A 20,074-nucleotide genomic window follows, 5' to 3' on the forward strand; every position below is an offset into this window, starting at 1 on the left:
GATTTGAAGCACATGAAATAGTTATGGTTGGGCAAAGATTTTGCTGCTAAAACATTTGTCGCCCGTAGGAAGGAGGGGGATCTGCTCAGAAGAATGCGTGCAGAGTGTCTCTCACTCTCTAGATCCCAACTATGCAGCCGTCTGCCCTGGATGGCTTTTTTTTTTTAAATGTTTTATTGTGAATTATGTGATATTTTACATGGGAGAACATTACCTTTACATTCAGCCTATTGTATATTGTTTCAGTGCTGCTATGGTTACAGTCCCCTCCAGGCATCCTCAACCAACCAAAGGGTATACACTGCAAGCCTGTGGCGCCCCCCCAGTCATCAGCACACAGCCCCTCTCCCTCTCTGGGTCTAGAGTCCCCAGGCATCTGGTTGACTTTTTGAAGGACAGAAAAAAGATGGGAAGATCTCCTCAGAAGCTGGGTCTGTGAGACCCTGAGTTGGTAGGAGGGTTCAGTATCTCAACATGTTTGTGGACCAGGCCATCAGTCAATTCTGGACAGGATGTGAGGGTGGTCCCTACCCTTCTGGAGCTCCCCAAGCAGAGCCCCAGCCTTTCTCCCCTGATTTTTTTTTTCAATGTTTTATTGTGAATTATGTGATAATTTACATGGGAGAACATGTCTCCCCTGGTTTTTATGTATGCATTTACAGGCATCCATCAGAGATGTTGCAGGTTTGGTTCTAGAGCACTGCAGGACAGCAAATACTGCAGTAAAGTAAGTCAGGTTTCCCAGTGCATAGAAAGTGATGTTGACAGTTAACTGTAGTCTGTAGCGAGTGCACAAGCATCATGACAGAGTTTGTAATATCGTGAGAATGACCCAAAGGGGACAGAGACTTTCAGTGAGCACATGCTGTTGACAGAGTCCCCCACACTGCAGGGTTGTCACCAGCCTTGTGTGTGTAATAGGTGCAGCACCTGCGAAGTGCCTAGAAGGAGGACTGGCTGTGTTTGAGTGCGCCACGCACTCTGCCCCTTTGACTACTTGTAGCTTCCTGAGGGAAATGTCACCAGTGTTTCCAGCTCACTGACAAAGGCCCCACGCTGCATGCTGTTCCCTCTTCTCCCTCTCCTCCCACAGAGTTTCGAAGCGGAAGAAGCATTGGAAGGAAGAGTACAGTGAATGCCTAGACCCCTCAGCCAGATTAGCCCCTTCACTTTTGCCTTATTTGCGTGTGTGTGCTCCCAATCCTGTGTGCTAATTTATACCCTATTCTTTGTCCTGTTTTAGGACTTTGAGAGTCAGCTGAGCCCTTGAGTCTCCTGCAGAGCCCCAGCAGCTCCCTCCTCACACCTGGGATATTGAGAGCTATTCCCCAGCCCGTTTCATTCCCCAGTGCCCCTCAGGTGAAATAGCTATGTCAAGAAAACCACAGCTCTAGAAGTTGGATCTTAAATTCTTTCATGTTTTTTAAGAAATAGTTTGTTTTTAAGGCTGCTTTGGACTAGTGGAGAAGATAGTAAGGAGCCCTGGAGGCACAGTGGGTTTGAGACAGAGCTGGTTCGAACCCACCAGCTGACTTTAGGGAGAAAACTGTACAACCTCTGAGCCCCACTGGAGCAGTTCTGCCCTGTCCTCTCTGGTTTCTCAGGTTAAAATCCTCTCCCCGGCAGTAGGTAGGGAGAAGCTACCCCACCATCTATCCTCCCACCTGCTCCCAGTAGTAGCGTCTACTGTTAATGGGGCCTGTTTACAGTACGGAAATCAATGCTAATACACGATTGTGAACTGAAGTCCACGCCTTCTTCCAATTTCCCACTTTCCACCTGTCGCCTGTGCCTGGTAAAGCTGCCCACACTCATTAGTCCTTCTGCCTCCTGAGGGCCCACTTGGTGGTGACAGTTTCACAGCCTTTGTCTTGTTTTTTGATGACCTTGATAGGTTTTGTTTCATTTCCCCCCTCATGATTCGACTGGGGTGATGGGTTTGGGGAAGAAGACACAGGTGAACCAGCGCCTCCATATCCTGTCAATGTTACCTCCAGGATCCCTGCTGTCACCTGACCTCTCATTGCTCACCGGTTGTTTGTCTTTTCCTGAGGTGTCCTTTGGAGGGAAGGTGCCACATGCCCCGTGGGCATCTGCTGAGCTTTATGTGATAAGCATATGTTCTAATCGAGGGTTGCTGAGCATTTGTCCAACACTGTGTTGGCACACTGGTCCCACACAAGTGAAGGCATGTGTATGATTGACGATTGCGTTGTGGTGTTGCATTGATTTTGGCTCCTAGCTGTCTCAGAGAAGAGTAGAAGTGCCTCAGGGGCTTCCTAGCTGGCAGGCGTGGTGGGTAAAGCTGTCCATGGCTACCCAGAAGGTCAGTGGTTGGAGCCCCCCAGCTGCTCCATGGGAGAAAGACGCAGTCTGCTTCAGTGAAGATGACAGCCTTGCAATGTGGGGAGCCGGTATGGGCCAGGCCAGTTCTTTCTCTCACGGTCCTAACCACCAACTTTTCTGTTCTTGGCTGAGCACATTGTTGTGGCTCTAGCAGGGCCCTGACCTGAGGGACAGGGCATGGCAGTTGGTCTGTCTCTCAGCTTTTCACCCTTGGATAGGGAGGGAGCAGGTTTGGGTGTGTAGCTGTGACGAGACTTGTGTTGAAGTCAGATGAAGCATCATCACCAGTTCAGGATGCAGCCCTTAGTCTGTCTTTGAAGTGGAGTGTCTCGGGCTCCAGCTGGAGGGAGGGACCTTGTGTGTGAAGGCTAGCAGCCTTTAGTTGTCCTTGGCTCGCCTTTCCACACGAGCCTTCCTGAAGTGGGCTTGCAGCGCTGGTGGCTGGAACAGGCCTTCTGTGAACAATGATTCAGGGAGCTTAGTGGTGGTGTCACCCACCTGAGGAGTTTCAGTGTGCACCCTCACTGGGAGCAGGTCTGACCAGCGAAGCCCTAGTCCTCACCAGCCCCACCACCTAGCCAGTGTTTGTCGTCTCGCTCTGCAGAGCTGACCCAAAGGCTAACTGTCCAGTCCGCGGTCCCTGGTTATGTGGTTATGGGAAAGTTAGTCAGCCTTGCTTCTGGAGCTCATTTGTTCTCACTTGCAGGGCTGTTCTTTGAAGGTCTGAACTGAGGGTCAGAATCATGCTTGGCCCCCAGGGGAGGGCTTTGTGCGCCTTTGGGTGTGCAGGTGTGAGTATCACCAGGATCGGGTCTTGTTTTTCCTCCTGGCATGATTGTGTGTCTGGTGGTCCTGGGAGGCTCCTCATCTGCCTTCTCCCCATCACTGGGCACCTTGGGCACTGGAGTGGTAGGTCACTGTGGGCAGAGAGCAGCGATGTGAATGTTGTTGGGAGATGGCCGGACACTGGCTCTGCCCGGGGTGGCAGGGGCAGGGCAGTACCTATGGTCCAAGGAGCCCTAGTGACATAGTGTGTGAAGCCCTGGGCTGTTAACCAGGAGGTTGTTGGTTCAAACCCATCAGCTGCTCCATAGGAGAAAGATGTGGCAGACTGCTTCCGAAAGCTTTACAGCCTTGGAAACCCGCGGGCTACGAGTCAGAATGGACTGACTGGCCGGGTTGCAGCCCTCTCTCCCGATGGAGTTGGAGGGGATGAGCTGTCATCAGGACTGCGCAGTCTAAGTGCTTTCTCACTCTGACTTGGTTTTCTGCAAGCAGCTTGACAGTTGTCTTTCATGTTGTGTTTTGTTTTTTCTTCCCATTGGTCAGAATGACAAATCAGAGTCTTTCTGTGCCTGGTGTGTCCATAGCTGCTTGTTATCAGATAGAGGTTGTGAGAATGTTGCATCTAAATATAGATGGACTTCACTTATTCCTACAGCCTAAGTAGCAAGCGGTCCGCCTGATAGAAATGATGTCCCGTGCTCTTCTTGAGGGCTGCCACTGAACTGGGTCTCAGGGAGTGGAAGGGCACGGAGTGGGTGGGTGATGCTCAGGGTTGAAAGAGATCCTAGAGTGAAAAGGATCTGGGCTGAGTGGTGGGCACTGTTCCAGGGGCTGCTCCCAACAGGTGCTCAGGGAGAAGCTGGGCCATGTGGGTTGGCCAGGTAGACAGCCTGTGGGGTATCCAGAGCCAGGCTGTGGTTGAGGGTGGAGGGGCCTCAGGGCCAGGAGGGCCAGGTGACTGCTTGCCTGAGGCAGCCGGAGGGTCTGGTTACTGAGGCTGGCCATGCCTTGTGGACAGTGACACTGAAGATGGCAGTCATACTGAGAAATTCTCTTGGAACTTTTGACGTGGAATCTCAAGGAACAACTCTATGTAGCCAGGTGTCTGCCGAATGCCCCCAGTTGAGGTTATGTGGCATTTTCTCATTATTGGTTTGTGTTGATGAGTTTGGGAAGACGCCCACAGAGTGAGAGGGCCTTGTTGTCAGAGTTCGGTCCCATCCATTCCGGTCTGACTTGTAGTGACCCAGTGCACAGCAGAAGGAGAGCCTTGCTAATCCTGCCCCCGCCGCACACTTGGCATGTTGAGCTCATCATTGCAGCCCTTGTCAATCCAGCTCGTTTACGCGGGGGGTGGGGAGGATTGGGGTGGGGGTGTCTTCCTCATTTTGTTGCTCACCCTCCACTTTACCAACCATCTTGTCCTTCCCCAAGGATTGGTCCCTCCTGATTGTTGTTGTGAAGTGCCGTCGAATTGGTTCCAATCCATAGCAACCCTGTCTAGGGTTTCCGAGGAGCAGCTGGTGAACTTGAACTACCTCCTTGCAGTTCAAACGGCTTTGCAGTCTGGCACATTAACCCACAGTGCCACACCAGGACTCCGGTTCCAACCCATAGTGATCCCGTGTCAGGTTTCCAAGGAACACCTGGTACGCTTGAACCACTGATCTTGTGGTTCATACTGACTTTGCAGCCTAGCGCGTTAACCCACAGCTTTGTACCAGGACACACAATTCAGTGCTTCGAACCTGCCAGCAGCTCCTGGGGAGAAAGATGTAGTCGTCGGCTGTCTTAAAGATTTCCAGCCTCAGAGACTGCTCTGTCCTGCAGGGTCCAGAACTGGCCTTGGGTTTAGCTTTCCTTACAGAACCACTTGTTAGAGTCATTGGGACTGCTGGTATCCATGCGGCTTTGGTGACTTATTTCTGTGCAAATCCCGGACATTCTGTGAATCTCGGTTCAAGCTGAGCTGACTGTATGCTGCTCCCGAGGGTCTTGCCACTTGCCTAGGAGACAGTGTCTACACGGGGGGGACATAGACACTGGCCATTCTGAAGCAGAAGTGGGAGGGGAGGCAGAGCTAGTGGTGGGCAGGTCAGGGGGGTAAGTGTCCTGGGCGGAGGGTCCCCAGCCCACAGATACATGGCTGTCCTTGAAGGAGGGCAAGTGTGCCAATGGAGACTGGAGGAGGACACAGCCATGATCTCATGGGCAGTGCCTGTGTGCACTCGGATTTAATCTGCTTCTAGATGCCACTGGCTGCCTTCTGTGAAGAACTGGGGCCGAAACTGGAGAGTGGGGGAGGGAGCAGGTGGCCCCGGGGGAGGAGGGCTCTGGGTGAGAGAGGAGACAGACCCTACCACACCCCCAGAGCCAGTTAGCAATCTCCCGGCTGGGGGCTGAGGGATTCCGGTCCCAGGGAGCTGTTTGTGCTGCAGAGTTGTGGGATTGGTGTGGTGCCGGTTCTAGAACTACCTTTTCCTGCCTCAACGGTCACCGTGAATCTGCTCAGCTAGGGTTTCCGACGCACTGAGGACTAGAACCTAGGGATAGTGTTGTTGTCTGATTAATAATAGATTCCTTGGAGTAGAACATTCTAAGTATGGATTCATTCTAAATTGTATGCAAGGTTATTTAGTTGTGAAATGAGATTTTAAACCTCTGGGTTGGATTAATTGTCTTTAAAGGTCTTCTGTGTTTCTGATGTAGTCCCAGGTTGATGGGTCTTGAAACACAGAAAGAGAAGGTTCCTCCTGGGCCCGCCTGGTTCATGCAGCCTCCCCCCAGAAAGAGTCTGCGTCTAGAAGGTGGTACTCATCATCAAGCAGTTTGAAGGATAGTTTACTGCGGCTGCACATGAAGGTTCAGGGGCTCTCTGCCTGCACTCTCTTCTTTCCGACAGAGACCCCCTCACTCCCACTCCCTGCCAATTCAGGCCCCACTCTGCCCTCTGTAGCCAGCTGTTATTCACTGGACTGCAAGGGCGGCAGTTCAAACCCACCAGCTGCTCCTCGGCAACCCTGTGCAAGGTTGCTATGAGTCAGAACCATACTGATGGCACTTAACAACAACAACAACAAGGGATTGCAGAGAAGGAGATGTTGTGACCCCTTTGTGTTGCGTGTGTAGAACACGGCTGTCTGTCCTGCTCTTTCCCTTGGTTATTTGAAGTCGCATCTGTCTCCATTGCTCTGGTTCTGCTCCTTTTGAACACGTGGGTCAGTTGTGTGTTTTGTTGCCACAAGTGATTTCTTACTGTGTAGTTTTCTGATCTGCAGTCTCATTGTCTTGGCTAGATGCCTAGCAGGGTATTTGCCAGGGCAGGAGGGCACAGCTGAAGGTCCCGCATGCAAGGCGCCTTTCTGGGGAGAGTGCCCTGCACTGGTCCCGAGTCCTCAATTCCAGTACTAAAGTGAACTCCTAGGACTGTGATCAGTGGGGGCTTCTCTGCCTTGCTCTGTGACTCAGTGTCCCCACCTGTTGTTTTGAGGATTAGCTCATGCATCTAAACCATCCCAGCTGAGCCACTGTCACACAGAAGTGCTGCTCGGTGTGTCCCTCTCTCTAGGTGCATTGAGAGCAAGCAGTACAGCAGCCACTGGGCGCCTTCCCTCCCGCAGTCCAGTTTCCTGGTGTTTCACGGCGTAGCCTCAGGACTAGCTGCAGTTCTGGCAGTGACAGGTGCTGAGGGGATGCAGTGTGGAAGATGTGGCTTCAGAGTCCCGCCATCATCAGCTATGACAGAGGAGTTGGCTCTGCAGGCACAGCCCAGCCTTCCTGCTGTCTGCTTCTGCTTCTGCCTCTGACTGGGCAGGGAGGGTCCTGGGGGGAGGACAGAGGAGGATACACCCTGGTCCTACATGGCCCGCTTCTTCCCTTACCCTTTACCAGCTTACCAACCTCAGGACTTAGATCAAAGCAGCTGCCCGGAAGTGGGACAAGCAGCACGCGCCTTATGTCCTGTCGCACGCGAGCGGTGGTGACCCCGGTGTCATGTGGCCAGGGGCCAGTGCTGGCAGAGCATGGGGCCCAGCCAGTTCTGTGACCACAGCGGACAGCAAGTGCAGCCAGAGCCATGGGGGGCCGCTGTGTGCAGTGGTCCTTACAAAGCCCATCTCTTGGGACCGCTCTGGGGGGTGGGGGGGGTGGGGGTGAGCTCCGGGAGAGTGTGGCTGCTCAAGTCCTCAGTGCTGTCACTGGACCCAGCTGTTCTTGTGGACATCGGTGGCCTGTGAAGGGCTGTGTGGTGCTTTTAGTCTCATCTCTCCCAGTGTTTGTTGGCTGGCGGAGCCTGGCCATCTGGGCTCTCTCTGGGCCAGGTATGGTGCCTGTTCTCCTCAGCCTCTTGAGCTAGGCTCACTTCCCATCAGATTGTATCCTGTCCTCCCATCTCCTGTCCCCCCTGAGTTCACTTGGACTTCCCTAGACAGTGGGTGTTTGTGCTGTGGGTTAATGTGCTGGACTTCAAGGTTAGTTTGAACCGCAGGGTCTGTGGTTCAAGTTCACCAGCCACTCCTTGGAAACCCGGTTCAAGTTCACCAGCCACTCCTTGGAAACCCTACATGGGATTGCTGTGGGTCAGAACCAACTCGATGGCACTTAACAACAACAAGAAATAGATAATTAGGAGTCCTGGCATGGCGCCATAGGATAAGCACTCAACTGCAAAGCTGGTTTGAACTGCCAGGATGGTGGTTCAGATCCATTGTATGCACCTTGGAAACCAATATGATGGTGGTGGCGGTTATGTGTCGTGGAGTGGGTTCCAACTCACAGTGACCCTGCATAGGGTTTCTGAGGCTGTAAATCTTTATGGGAGCAGAAAACCTAATCTTCTCCCCAGGAACGGCTGGTAGTTTCGAACTGCTGACCTTGAGGGTAGCAGCCCGATTCTTAACCACGACGCTACCACAGCTCCCTTGAAAACCCTACACAGGGTCGTTTATGAGCCAGTGCTGACTCAGCGGCACCTCACAACAGCAACAAAGCAGTATCTGGGAAGGGGGCGGGCTTAATCTCACATCTGGAAAGGGTCATTTTAAGATCTGATGACCCTTGATTGGGGAAGTTTCGTGTGTGTGTGTGTGTGTGTGTGTGTGTGTGTGTGTGTGTTTTCTGTCATGTGTCACAGAGCAGTGCCAAGCCAGGCCCTGACACCCTCCACTGGCAGCACCCCAGCCCATCTCCCCGCCCTCATGCCCAGCCTACAAGGTTGTATCTAACCAGGTGAGCGGGGGTGGGGTGGGGTGAGGGTATGACAGGTATCATTGCTGCAATGTGGGGTTCTCTAGCTCCCCAGGATCATTCTTTTTTTGTTCTTTTTACGCTTTCATGGTTTTATTTAGCACAAATAAAACTCGAAAACAGGCTGTCTCTTCCTTTTCTTTGCTGTGCAGCCTGGCATTGGGCTTGGTGACTCTGTTGGCCGGCCTGAGGAGACCTGGTGAGCAGAGTCTGCGCAGTCAGATCTGTTGCACATCAGCAGCACGTCTAGCTCTTTGACGTTGTGGACCTGGGCAGCATGTGTTCTGTCTTCTTGTTGCTCCCGTAACCAATGGTGGCCATTAAGATCTGGCCCTTCAGTCTTCCCTGCACCCTGTTGTCAGTGCCTCTGGGCTTGTGCCAGGCTTCATTTTGACATAGCAATCTGATTGGTGCCAGATGGACTCCTTGGTCCTTTTTTGACAATCTTGGGCTTCACCAGGGGTCTGAAGGCAGCCGTGATGCGCCTCAGAAGAGAGCCCCAGGCTCATTCTTGAAGAAGATCCTGACTTAATTTGTACTCTGCACTTTATCTAAAGATACTGAGCCAGAAATTCAGATCCCAGGGCAGAGAACCAGCCTGGGTGCCCCCCTCGCTGGCTCCTGAGCAGGTTTCTGCCTTTCTCTTTTTGGTCCCCAGGGTGGCTTATCTAGGGCTCCTGCTAGGTGCCAGTTGACTCTCATTTTGGTGGTGGTGGTGGTGGTGGTGGGGTGATGAGTGGAGAAATCACTTTTTACTGGCAAGTTTTTGAAACCATCTTTGAGGGTTTTGAAAACAGGAGGAAAAACCACCTGATACAACCCCTGTGAGACACTTGTGAGAACAGCTGCCCTCCTGCCCCCTAGCAGCACCCCCAAGAGCCCTAGGAGGTGGTCGGAATGGGGGTGGATGGGAGGTGGGGCACTGGGGTGAGCAGCAGTCCCTCCCTTACCCTCCGTCACCCTCCGTGAGGTGACTCAGGATTAGGAGGCGTGTTTTACAACATAAGCTGCTCTGCCAGGCGCTCGGTCTTCAAAGGGGAGGGGAGACGGAAGCTGCGGTCTCCATGGAGGAAGCGGGTTGGGCTATGGGGCCTGACAGAGAGAGGAGTTGTCTGTGGTCACTTGTTTTCCTTTGGCCCCAATTCATTTGCATTTTTCGTCTGTCAGCCAGCCAAATGTCTTATTATGTCCAGCAGTTTGACTGTCGGGCCCTGGATATTTTGATGTTGCTTTTTTTAAACAGTCTTTAGTGACTCAGCTACACACTGGGTAGCTAAGTTGAACTTTGATATGTTTGTTTTTGGTGGATAAGAAAATGTAACTAGATCTCAAACTCATTTTTCCCTTGAGAGTTCCTTACTTCTAAGAGAAGGAGACTGTTGAACTGAATACTTACAAAGTCAGTGCAACAAGAAAGGGCAGCAGGGTAACCAAAAAAGCGAGCCAAGGACTTGAACAGATAAGTCCTTTAAATTTGTATATTCAAAGATATAAAAATGGTCAGTAGACACATGAAAAGATATTTATTGGTCATTGTAGTTGTTAAATGCTGTCAAGCTGGTTTCAACTCGTAGTGACCCTGTGTAGGATTTCCGAGTAGGTTTGAACCACTCTTGACCACTTTGAATCATGGGTGGGTTTGAGCCACCAACCTTGCGGTTCGCAGTCCAGTGCGTATCCTGTAACGCCAAGTCACAATGAGATACTCCTCTGTCTCCGCAAGGATGGTTCTTGGGAAAATCAGAAACTAACAGGTGATGTTGAGAGGTGGAGAAACTGGAATCTGTATCCATTGATGGTGGAATTGCAAAAATGGTGTTTGGACCTAAAGTTCCCGTTCTGACCAGCAATCCCACTCCTGGGTATCCACCCCCGAATTGGCAATGACAACTCAGAGACCTGGACCCCAGTGGTCATTGTAGCACTCTTCACAGTAGTCACTAGTGGAAACAGCCCAAGTGTCCATCAGCAGATGAACGGACCCACACATTGTGAAGACGTCCTACCGAGTGAACTCTGTTGGCTGTAAACGGGCAAGTGTTGTATGGTCAGTTTTGGATGAGGTATTGACAACAGGCAAATGCTTATCCCTGGTGACCAGGGGTAGGTGGGAGGGGGGAGAGAGAGGCAGTGCTCAAGAGCGCTGCGTTTCTGTCATGGTGACGACACATTTGGAAACGGATAGGTGACGGTTGCCCACTGTGCTGAATGCAATTAATGTCACCAAGTTGTACGTGTAAACACGGTGGAAATGGCCAATAATTTGTTATCGATCAAAAAAAATCCAAAGGTGTTTGGTTTTGCTTTAACAAGCAAATGGATTTTTGAACACTTTGGGAGGCTGGAAGTCTGAATTCATGCCACCAGCTCTAGAGGAAGGTCCTTGTCCCGTCAGTATCTGTAGACCCAGCACCCATTGGAGATGTCATATGTCACAGCGGAAGCCACCCAACCTGCCTCCCTTTGGGTACAAGGACCTTGTACTTGGGGGGGGGGATGTTGGAGGAGTGTGTGAGTGTGTGTGTGTGTGTGTGAGTGAGTGAGTGAGTGAGTGAGTGAGAACCACTTGGGGCAGCAAGGTGGGCAGGCACACCAAGGGCACCACTGCATTCTGGTTCCCCAGAGATTGAAATTTCAGAAGCGATTAAGTAACCAAGAATGTTTACTTGCAGTAGTTTTGGGTCACTCAGTGGGCGGATGGCATAGCTCTGCCTAGAGGGAGTGCCTCACCTTGGAGAGTCTGCCCTGCTCTTCCAGCAGGCCTACTTCCATCTAAAGAGTGGCCACCGTGTCGCGACATAGCTGTTGTTCCGCAGACACTCAACAGCCCCCACTCCCAGGGCTGCTTTACCTTTGCAGGGGTCCTGATGGCACAGTGCTGTTACCCAAAAGGCCAGTGGTTGGACCCCACTAACTACAGTAGCAAGAAGAGGTGGTCTGCTGTTTTCGGATGGGGGAATCACACAGGGTGGTTCCGTTTTGTTTTACCGGGTTGCAGTGAGTTGGAGTTAACATGATGGTCGTATATCATGGATTGTAGGTGTTCCTGTGCAGAGACGCAGTATATCATAGAGTGTACGTGTTCCTGTGTAGAGGCACCGTATATCATGTGAATCATATGTGTTCTTGTGCAGCGACACCGTATGTCATGTGGATCACATGTGTTCCTGTGTAGAGACCGATCATACATGTTCCTGTGTAGAGACACCGTATATCATATGGATAGTAGGTGTTCCTGTGTAGAGACACTGTATATCATGTGGATTGTATGTGTTCCTGTGTAGAGATGCCGTATATCATAGAGCGTGCGTGTTCCTGTGTAGAGACGCCATATATCGTATGGATCATACGTGTTCCTGTGTAGAGACGCCATATATCGCATGGATCATACGTGTTCCTGTGTAGAGACGCCGTATATCGTATGGATTGCTGAGGCATGGACAGAGCTGATCTCTCACTTGTTTTCTCATAAGACGCATCGCTGCCGCCTTCTTGTGCTCCAGCAGAATGCTGTGACCCCCACCCCACCACCACACAACTGAGAGCTGAGACAAGGGATAGAATGTGGCATGATTAGACATCCTTTGATCGTTGAAGGTGCTTTGAGGTGGCTAGTAGAGGACCTTGGGTGATGATGAAATGTGTGTGCTGTCCCCAAAACTCACGATGTCTCTTGTGTGCTGATTTCGGAATGACTGGCTTTTCTTCCTGGTTCCGAAAGGCCAGTCTTTGGAATGGAAGCCTTAGGGTGAGGGATCCTTGCCACCCTGTGATACACATGGGGGGCTTGCCTTCCTGGTAGGTCCTGGTTGTGCATGCAGATGAAGGAAGCTGGGCTCCTCCTGGATCTGGGGCCACGGGCTTTGTGAGTTGTCTGTGGCTTGCCCCTAGGGCACCCTCGTTAACAGGAGCTTAACAATGAATGGCTTGAATGTGAGCAGTGTCCCCAGGCGGCTCAGGGAGTGTGCCTGTCAGCTGCCTTCAGCCCCCAGTTCTCATTTCCTCGCCCTGGTTTCCTGCGGTTTCCTGACCAGGCGTCCCTTTCAGGCATCACAGCTGGTCCCCTACATGTGCTTCTCCTCTCTGCTCAATATAGCACTGGCTTCAGTGGTACAAACTGTCTTAGGTTAGGAGACCTACCTGCTGGAATCTTGTAGTGGTGAACTGTTCAAGGCTAGCCTTCGACCCCCGTCCAGCCCACATGCCCCTGCTTTCTGCTCTGTCCCAGGCCTGCCTCCATGAGATGCTGGGATTAAGGAGATGCTCACGCCAGGTGTAGGAGAGTCCTCCAGGTCACAGGAGTCGCCCACCTGTCTCCTTCCCTGCACCCGAGGACTGTTGGGTGTGCATGGACTCAGGGCCCTCCCTCTGTTCCTGCCCCTTGTCCAGAGCACTGCCATGGGCAGTTTTGTACCATGGCCTTTCAAATGTTTGCCATGTTTTCACAAACTTCTCCTCATATATTGTTTGTTTCTCAAATGAAGTACAAGGACTTTTGATGGTGCCTGTTCCAGCCTGGGCAGTGCCTTCCTCCCTGCTCTGAAGGCCAGGGGGATGGGGGCTAGACTCTGGACACTTGGACTCGGCACTGAATCAAGGTGGACTGTGGGCGCCCAGTGCAACATCATCCCTGCCCCTCACCACTAGATGCCCGCAGCACTTCCCCATCCCCAGTAGTGACAACCAGACCTGCCTGCATACCTTGCCAAGTTTCTCTGGGGTCACCTAAGAGCCACTGGGCAGGAGCATGATGGGGACTGAGAACTCGGTTTGACCTTTGTCTCTGGTTTTGAAAAATAGCCCCCAGAATGTTCTACAGTCCCTGGTACCCTAGCTTTTCAAAAACGATCCATGGCACCCCAGGGACGAGGAGCCAGCCTGCCTTTGCAGCGGCTCGGACCAGCGCTGTCTGCGTAGAGGCCCAGCCAGCCGTGAGTTAGACTCCTGTGACCTGGGAGGCCTCTCCGGCAGCTGGAGTGAGCATCTCCTTGTGCACATCCTCTTGTGGCATCTAAAAGGGGTTTGGTGAGAACACCCCTTCCTGGGAGTTGTAGTCAAGTCTGGGACCCAGCATGGCCGTTGGTCTGCTGGACAGAGTTCTGTGTAGATCCCACCATTTTGTGAAGTGGTCCACATGGAGATGGGGTAGTCACAGAGAAGCAGTGGCATTGTTTTGATGGTCACAGGAACCACACACTGGTGTTGGTAGTAGCTGTGCCTGTCTTTGCTAACTGTGTGACAGAGACGCCTCAAATCCCGGCAGCTCATGTGCAGGGGCCGAGTGGTCAGGCCTGGCTAAGCCTCTGCCTTGAGGGTAGGTTTCAATGTCCACTTCTGGGTACCTGCTGCTGTAGTGTCCTTGGAAGCTGACACTTTGAGGAAAATCAGCTGCTCTCTGGATCTTGCGCTCTGCCCCAGAGAATGACAGTAACAACAGGACAGGCGTCCTCTCCTGCAGAACCAGCTCCTGATACTACCCAGGTGTAGGTGTCGGGACCGGCCTGCTCAGCACTGACAGAGCTCAGAACCTGTGCCTTCCCACAGTGTGTGTGTGTGTGTGTGTGTGTGTGTGTGCGCGCTCTATTAACATTGCATGAAAGACAGATCCATAACCACCCCCCTTCCCCCGTTGTGTATTGCTAGCGTCTTCCTCCTGTGTGTGGTAATTTTTGTAGTGTGAGCATTCAGAGGCTTTGGCTTTTTATACATATGTTTCACTCTTTAATTAGAAGTAATTTGCCATTAAGAGAAAAGTTTCAAAAAGAGCACAAAAAATTCCTGTATCCCTTTACATTCCAGCCGTGTTTTCGCAGCTTTGATGTTTGTTTTAAGGGCTGCATAGTATTCCAGGACCCGTATGTTCTATGATTTATTGCATTACACGTGTGAACATATTGGCTCTTCTAAGCTTTTGCTGTCATTTCCAGAACTGCGGTGGCAGATTTTAAGTTGTGGCCTTGGGACAAAGTCAGAAGATGATTACTTTATGGACTTTGGTACACGGGGAATACTAAACTTCTTTCTGAGCTTTCTAAAATGTTCACATGACTAAACCCCACCTGTGAAACATGACTTACACATCTAGCAAATGAAAAGCTTCTCTGAAGTACTTTTTGCAGTCATGTGTGCTCCTAAAGAGATTTCACTGATACTTGAGTTGGATCTGTCCCTCCCCAGTTTGCATGTTTGGTACCTCGCCTGGGGCTGTGATGATGGGTGCTGCGGCTCCTTGTGCTGCCTGCTCAGTAAGCCGGCCTCCTAGGTGCCTCATGCTTTCGTTGTTGTTGCTCTGGGGGCCAGGCTCTGCCTGTTCCTGCCTTGTGGCAGCTCCCTGCTTCACCTCCCCTGCACACCATGTCTGGGTCACGGGATGTTTCTGCTGGATTCATCTTTTCTTGGAGATGCACAGTGCACTTCTTGAGAAGTGCATCCCCATTAGCTTTTTTCCTGGAGTGGCTTCACGCACAGTTCCTGCTTGGTTTAGCACGTTGGTGTCTTGGTTGTTGTTGAGTTGGTTCTGACTGTGTGAGCCCTGGATAGGTTTCTGAGGATCAGCTGGTGAATTTGAGCCACCAACCTTGCTGTTAGCAGTCCAGTGCTTATGGTACAGTGCCACCCCATGGCTCCTTGGTAGTTCCCTGTGTGAGGACAGGAGAGTTCTGTGTCCATGAAACACACACCCAGTTTGAGAAGTAGAGCCTTTGTGTCCCTCCCTACTCAGATTGATACAAGTAGCATCATGTAGTACATTTATGTGAAAATACTGATGTACTTTGTATCACTTTTTTGCTTCAGTTTATTCTGAACAGCCATCCTGATTAATATTTTTTTCTGTGAGCAAGGACCAGTGAATGAGGTCAACTTTCCTGCCCCCGTCATCACTGGTGGTGGTTGCACTTAGAGATGTATGTAGACCCCCCCACACACACACGATAAGGCCTAAAGAGCCCAAGTGGCGCAGTGGTTAAAGCACTTGGCTGGCAACCAAAGGGTCTCTCAGAAGATAAGGCTGTGTGTGTGCTTCTGTAAAGATTTGCAGAAACCATGTGGGCAGTTAGTTCCGCACAGTCGCGCACGGCAGATGAGCTGGAATTGGCTGTGTGAGCTTGGGTGTTTGGGTCACAGGTGTGGAGTCCAGTGTCCTCCTGGGCTTCTTCAGTAGAGACTTGCATTGTCGGAGTTGTGGAGTCCGTTCCAACTCACAGTGACCCAGAGTAAAACCGCTCCGTTGGGTTTACGAGGCTGTGACCTGTCTGAAACAGATCGCCAGGGCAGCCTTTCAGTGTGTCTAAGCAGCTGTGTGCTGAGCGACGCCTGGAGAATTGTTCTAGAAACCACAATCTGGCCATAGGAGTTCCTTCCACGTTGTTATGAAGCAGTCGGGGTGGGTCGGGGGGTGGGGTGGGGGAGTGGAGGCAGTTCTCTTCCGAGTCCCTTGTGTGCCTCACTGATCATCGTCCTGTCTGTAGGTGTTGTCATTGACAAGTGCCAGTTTTCAGGGGTGCCAGTGGCCTGTGTCAGCCTCAGTTGGTGATTACACTTGCTGTGGTGGTTGTAAACACATCCCCTCATTATTTTTATCTGTGAATGCACCCCAGTCTTGCCCATCATTACAAATGTCCAGTGTGTGCTCTGCTGGCTCTAGCTTGTCTTGAACACTGCACATTTTCGTCTCTTGGGTTTTGGTGCCTTACCCTTTACCAATTTCTTTATTAAAAGCTTTTATGATTTATTAACAGTCTTCCATGACCTATGGAGTCCTGTTGTGGCGCTGTCGAATAAGCACTAGCTTGCTAATGCACCAAGGTCACTGCAAGGGTCACCATTGAGTCAGAACCAACCGATGGCCGTAACAGCAGTGACTTGTATGTTTGTCTTTATTTACATCAGCAGTACCCCGTTGTCTGGCTTTTAAAAAACTTTTTATTGTGCCCATGTTTAAACAGTTTGTTCTGTCATGAAATCCACTGAACCTCCTTGCCATTTAGAAGGTCTATAACGCCATTGTTTCCTCCTTTTGCTCTGTGATTGTCTTCGTTACATATTGTTATCTCTGGTTCCCTATATTCAGACTTCTTGTTGTGAAGTGCTCTCGAGTCAGTTCCCACCCATAGCGACCCTGTATAGGGTTGCTGAAGAGCAGCTGGTGAGCTTGAACTGCTGACCTTGCAGTTCAAACGGCTTTGCAGTCTGGCGCAGGCTTGTAGGTGTGTTTTCTTTTAGATGCTTCTGTATCTGGGTGAGTTCTAGCTAATATTGCCGTAGATGTTTATGTCAGGTGGTTCTTTGCTGGTGTTGGTTCTCTGCTCAAAGACCTCCCTCCTTTTAGTATTTTTTGTATAGTTGGTCTGGTTCTACAAATTGTAAAGAAAAATGAAGATTAAAAAAAAGTTAGAAGGGGAGGGGCAAAAAGGAAAGAAACAGGAAAGCAGAAAAAAAGATGGAAAACGACGCAAGGGCGAAAGGTGAGGGGGCGGGAACACAGCCTTCCCTCTGGCGTGCGCCTGCGTAGTCACACCGCCCTGGCTGGATCTTCGCCGGTGAGGAGAGGGGATGACGGCGTGGAGTCTGGCTAGTCCCAGGTCGCCTGTCTGTCTTGCCTTTCCTCAGTGCTGTTTAGCTCCTTCAAGTGGTCCAGATCCAGTCTCTGCCTCTGTCTGCCTCTGAAGCGCCACTTAGGACGTGTCTCCACCGCTCGTTGGGCCCCTCGTGTCTTACCGCCGAGGTTCGGCCTGGGCCGCCATTTTGCGGAAGTTTGAGTAAGTTTGTATTTCGTCAGGTGTGAGCCCTGCTTTGTTCTTTAAAGGCCCATTTTAGCTTTTCTGGACCTTTGGAATGTCCGTATGGATTTTAGGATCAGCTTATCAGTTTCTGCGAAGAAGTCACTGGGATTGGAAAGGGGTTGTATTGAACACCTTTTTGAGAGTTAGAAAAACGATGAACTCAATTGGTTGGGAGTAACTGGAATGTGTGGTTCGTGGCTTGGCTCTGAATGAATTCTTTCCCAAATTGGTAATCAGTTATTTCCGAATTGTCTTGTTGAGAGAGGAGCCTTGGTGGCGCAGTGGGTTAAACACCGGACCGCGACCCTAAAGCTCGGCGCTTGGAGCCCACAGACTGTGCTAAACAGAAGGAAGATGTGGCACTCCGCCTCACTAAATGTTAAGTGCCGTCAAGTTGGTTCCGAGTCATAGTGACCGCTGTATTAGGGTTTCAGAGGAGTGAGTGGCTGATGGGTTTGAACTGCCAACCAAATGTGGTTAGCAGTCAAATGTGTGTCCTGCAGCGCCACACCAGGACTCCATCATAACCTTGGAAACAGTATGGGCATTGCGATGAGTTGGCTTCAACAACATAATGGTGTGTTTGGTTTTTTGATTGGTCTTGATGAGAAGCTTACTTTAAAAAAACAAAGCAAACCCCCCCCACCTTTTTATTATGAAATAGGTGAAGGCTTACGTTCGCCAATCATGTGCACTTCTTGTCACTGACTGCAATCCTCTCCATGTAAGATAACCTCCTCCCTGTGTTTGTTTCCATCTCTCCTCCTCTCCCAACCCTTCTGAGCTTTGTCCTTGGGTAAGTGCTATCCTTTTGATCTCAAATGGTTGACCAGTCTGTGATGTGCACACTTCACTAGGGTTGCTCCCCCTGTGGACCTGTCTGTGGCTTGGTTGCTCTGGAGTCTCCCAGTCTCGTTCTGTCCAGTAAGCCTCGTCTTTTTCTTTTTAGTTTTGTTCCACATTTTCTCCCACTCTGTCCTGGACATTCTCATGGGCACCCTTTCAGAGACTAGTTCCTTCTTCTGGCTCAGGTTTTGTGAAGGCTGATACTCTTGGTGTCTTCCGTTTTCATCCCTCTTACCTCCAAACAGGGGAGACCACTAGTTGCATCTTAGATGTCTGCTCACAAACTCTTAAGACTCCAGACACTACTCACCAAAATAGGATGTAGAACATTGGGAATTGTGTATGTCAGTTAACATGGCCTGGTAAGCAAAGAGCACAGCCATTAGTATGGAGTACATCTCAATGTGAAGAAAACACAAAACCTCACCACTGGACCAATCAACAACATTCTTATCAACGGAGAAAAGATGGAAGTTGTCAAGGACTTCATTCTTGGATCAACTATCAACACTCACGGAAGCAGCAGTCAAGAAATCAAAGGGCATATTGCATTAGGCACATCTGCTGCACAAGACCTTTTTAAAGTGTTGAAGAGCAAAGATGCGCCTGACCCAAGCCATGGTATTTTCAATAACCTAATGTGCATGTGAAAGCTGGACAGTGAATAAGGAAGACCAGACTGTAGAAGAATTGATGCTTTTGAGTTATGGTGTTGGAGGAGAATACTGAAAGTGCCACAGGCTGCCCAAAGAACCAACAGATCCCTGTTGGAAGAAGTGCAGCCAGAGTGCTCCTTGGAGGCCAAGATGGCCCAACTTTGTCTCTCATACTTAGGACATGTTGTTAGGAGGGACCAGTTGCTGGAGAAGACTATCATGTTTGGTAAGGTGGAGGGTCAGAGAAAAAGAGAAAGACCCCCAGCGAGATGGATTGCCAAATGGCAGCATCAGTGGGCTGAAGCATGGCAACAATAGTGAGGTTGGCCCAGGACCGGGCAGTGTTTCGTTCAGTTGTACATAGGGTCGCTGTGAGTCGGTACCGACTTGATGGCACCTAACAACAACAACAACATGCCCCAATGCCCAGGGACTCATTCCTTCAAGGTGTTTGGTTTTAAGTAGTTTTCCTAACTTTGCCCCCCTATATGCTCCTCCACATTCATGAATATATTGCCTCTGTGAAACCTTAATATATTTGTGAGTATACTCTTTTCTCCTTTCCACTCTCATGTCTTTACCTGTAGGTCACCATCATCGCAGGATTGTGTGTATAACATTATTTCTCCTCAGTTGCTTTAACTCTAGCACTTCTCCTTGTGTTTGTCTTTGCTTCTTAGTGCCTTTTCCCCCCCTCAACCTCTCTTCTTCTTACATACTGCCTTTCCCTTCACCCAAGTTAACAGTGTCTGCCCTCTAGCCCTTCCCTCTCACCCCTGGTAACCGTCAGTTAGTGTGAAAACTTTTTACAGTAGTGACTCATTTCACCCACCATGTCCTCTGGGTTGATCCATGCGATGAGGTGTTTCCCAGACTCATCATTATGCCTTAACATTGTGTTATAGTCTGTTGTATTTACCAAAGTGTGTTTATCCATTTTTCCTTTGATTTTTAGTCTGTTTTAGATTTTGTGTGTAAGGTGTGTCTCTTGTAGACTGTATATTGATGGATCTTGTTTTCTTATACATTGTGCCTGACTCATGACTGGTATATTTAATCCATTTACAGTCAGTGAAATAATCACTATTAATTTTCTGTGTGGTTTTTTTGTTTTTGTGTGTGTGAGCTGGTTTCTTTGTGTCACATAATTTTCTGTGTGGAGTTCATTTTGTTTGTAGGCTTTCTTGTTACTTTGTCGACGCTGCTGTTTAGAGTTTACTAAATCCTTATGATTTTTCTCTTTTATTTTGCGAACACCCTTTAGAGAAAGTTTCATAATTTCCTTAGAGGTTACCCTGTAATTTATTAATTTCTGCCTGAGTTCAAAACATTCTATTGTATCTTGAAACCTATAGGACGTCATTCACCCCATTTGGAAGTTCTGTAACGAAAGTATTCCCCCTTTTAATTTTG

This window comes from Chrysochloris asiatica, unplaced genomic scaffold, assembly GCF_000296735.1.
Source record: "Chrysochloris asiatica unplaced genomic scaffold, ChrAsi1.0 scaffold00257, whole genome shotgun sequence".
Lineage (NCBI taxonomy): Eukaryota > Metazoa > Chordata > Mammalia > Afrosoricida > Chrysochloridae > Chrysochloris > Chrysochloris asiatica.